Here is a 3,335-nt window from a genome sequence, read left to right as displayed (position 1 = left end):
GGCAGTAACCATGGTAATGCCCACGCCTTCCGGTTTCCGCCCCACGCCCACTTTCTCTACGTTTCTTCGCGCGTAATGGTGCGCAGCGCGCGATTTAAAACGAACTTTATTTCTTGTAGGGGGAAAACGAGACGAACGAAGCCGCTTAGTGGTTTTATTAAACAGGGCGGTGAGTAGCGAAATGTTTCTACCGACGGTTCTACTTCCCCCTTCTTAACTTCTGGCTGTAGTTTCTCTTTCCTCCTCCGGCAGTCCGCGTGAAGAGCGCGCGCGGGCCACCATTTTCGTCTTTAACAAAGCGTTTCAGTGATGAGACTATTCACATCTTCTCTTTGTATTCCGTCTGTTTTCAGGTCTGTCGATGTCTGCGGTGAAACAATGACCATAGTTCTTCGTTTGCAAGGTCTGCACGTGAAAGCCGGGGCTGAGGACATCCGGAAGTTCTTCGACGGCCTCCACGTTCCAGAGGGGGGCGTGTGTATAGTCGGCGGGAGCCTCAGAGAAGCGTTCATTGCCTTCACCACTGAACGGGATGGCCAGCTCGCCATGCGTTTATCCGGAAGTCTTCTCAAAGGGACTCGGGTTACTCTGCACATTAGCAGCATGGCGGAAGTGGAGCACAAAATAAAGTCGAAGTTAAAGCACAAGAAACTCGCCAAACTGCGCCGTCCTGTCAGGAAGCCTCAGCCTCGGCCGCCCGCAGATTCACCACCAACGGATCCACGGACGGTTGCGTCTGGCGCCGCTGTGCTGTTTGAAACTCAAGATTGCATGAAGTCTTACAAAACATCTTTGGCCCTTGCTGATGATTTCCCATCGCCCAAGGAAGCTGCCATGGTAAAGCCAGGCTATGTCAGGTTGTTTGGCCTGCCCACACTGGTCACAAAAGAGGATATTTGCCACTTCTTCAAGGGGCTGCTAGTTCAGGAAGTAATCATGAATATCAAGTTAGGGCTAAAGCGTGTCTGTCTGGTGAAGTTTGCCAACTACCAGGATGGATGTGATGCTCTTCTCTTAAATGGTCAGCAACTGGGTTCCACTTGTGTGGAAGTGCGTGGGGCAACTGAGAAAATGTGGAACAGTGCAGTGCAGGAATGTGAAGAACTGTCCACTGGGTTTGATGAAATGAATGGGACTGTATTACCCTCTGTGACACAAAACATGGAAAAATCAAGGCCTGCTCATGAACTAATGAACCCCAAAGGCAGCCCAGTGAGAAAACGCAGACAAAAATCTCCACCAGCTGTGCAAGCCGCCAAGGTAAAGCCAGGCTATGTCAGATTGTTTGACCTGCCCACACTGGTCACAAAAGGGGACATTTGCCACTTCTTCAAGGGGCTGCTAGTTCAGGAAGTAATCATGAATATCAAGGTGGGGCTAAAGCGTGTCTGTCTGGTGAAGTTTGCCAACTTCCAGGATGGATGTGATGCTCTTCTCTTAAATGGTCAGCAACTGGGCTCCACTTGTGTGGAAGTCCGTAAGGCAACTGAGGAAATGTGGAACAATGCAGTGCAGGAATGTGAAGATCTTTCCACTGAGTTTGATGAAATGAATGGGACTGTATTACCCTCTGTGACACAAAACATGGAAAAATCAAGGCCCGCTCATGAACTAATGAACCCCAAAGGCAGCCCAGTGAGAAAACGCAGAGAAAAATCTCCACCAGCTGTGCAAGCCACCATGGTAAGGCCAGGCTATGTCAGATTGTTTGACCTGCCCACACTGGTCACAAAAGGGGACATTTGCCACTTCTTCAAGGGGCTGCTAGTTCAGGAAGTAATCATGAATATCAAGGTGGGGCTAAAGAGTGTCTGTCTGGTGAAGGTTGCCAACTTCCAGGATGGATGTGATGCTCTTCTCTTAAATGGTCAGCAACTGGGCTCCACTTGTGTGGAAGTCCGTAAGGCAACTGAGGAAATGTGGAACAACGCAGTGCAGGAATGTGAAGACCTTTCCACTGAGTCTGATGAAATGGATGGGACTGTATTACCCTCTATGACACAAAAAATGCCAAAATCAAGGCCCGCTCATGAACTGAAGAACTCCAAAGGCAGCCCAGTGAGAAAACACAGAGAAAAATCTCCACCAGCTGTGCAAGCCAAGTGGAGATCTAGGAACAGCTGTTTGAAATTACAAGAAAAGCCTAGATATGGTAATACTTCCACAAGTGGTTTATCACCAGATGCAAAGTATTACGTCATGGTAACTAATCTGCCCAAATATTTTACAAAAACAGAAATTAAAGAATTGGTTGGATGCCAGAAGACACCATGCAAGGTTATACACCTGCTTGATAAAGAAGGCCAAAGAACAGAGACAGCTTTTGCCATTTTTGACGAAATGGAGGATTATGACTATGCTCTGAATCTGAATGGCTGTTTTATTTCCTCCCAAGCTATTTGTGTCACATCAGTCACCGAGGAAAAGATGAATGAAATGTTGGAGGTTTCCCATACCAGCTATCTTGAATTTTTGAATTCAAGGCAAATTAAAAGGAAGAAACCAAACACAAAATGATCTGAGCATGGATATAGAGTTGGCAGCTAAAACATGCGTATTTGTAAGAAATCTGCCAGCATGTGCAGAAAACTCAAATTAGAGATGTTTTCCATGGATATAAACTGAGAGAAGATAACATCTTCTTATTGCAAGACAATGGCGACAATGGGATTGGTGAGGTTGTGGTCCAGTTTAAATCGGCAAAACAAGCAGCACGGGCACAAAGGCTCCATGGTCAGATGTTCCAGGGAGCAGAATTGTTCCTAAGAGATGTTGAACAGAAGACCAGAAAAAAGGAACCAGGGGGCGGACGTGCGTGGCTCACCTGGTAGAGCGCCTACCACATATAAGCTGAGTCCTTAGCGCAGCAGCCTGGGTTCGAATCCGGCCTGGACCCTTTGCTGCATATCATCTCCCCTGTCTCTCTCTACCCTTGTTCTTCTTTTGGCTTGTTCCCTGTTTTTCAGGGGTTGCCACAACAGATTTTATAGTTTCCATCAGTGCCCTGTATACCCTGTCTCTCTCTACTGTCACTATCAAATTAGGTGGAAAATGCCACACACAAAAAAAAGAAGAAAAAAGTGTACACTTCATGGTAGTGCAAATGACAGTTGTTCGAACCCTCAGCAAAACCTGATATTGTTGCAAATGTTGCATTATCTAAAGTAAATATTGTCTTAAGAGAAATTTATTTCAGTAACATTGCCTAATTTTTGTTCTTGGCTCTTGTTACGAAGTTTGTCACAGTCTTTTTTTTTTCAACTCAGTTTGAAATAAATATGACCAAAACATCTGGTTTTGCAAGCCAATCTGTAACTCAATTCAACTGACCGTCA

General features: G+C 46.0%; 1 pseudogene; it reads left to right on the top strand.

Moving 5' to 3' along the window:
• The first annotated feature begins 378 nt into the window (after window positions 1-378).
• Window positions 379-2,831, top strand: LOC130118589 (RNA-binding protein 12B-like; annotated as a pseudogene).
• The last annotated feature ends 504 nt before the right edge of the window (window positions 2,832-3,335 follow it).

Source organism: Lampris incognitus, chromosome 9, assembly GCF_029633865.1.
Source record: "Lampris incognitus isolate fLamInc1 chromosome 9, fLamInc1.hap2, whole genome shotgun sequence".
NCBI classification, from domain to species: Eukaryota; Metazoa; Chordata; class Actinopteri; order Lampriformes; family Lampridae; genus Lampris; species Lampris incognitus.
This window is presented reverse-complemented; position numbering and strand designations above follow the sequence as displayed.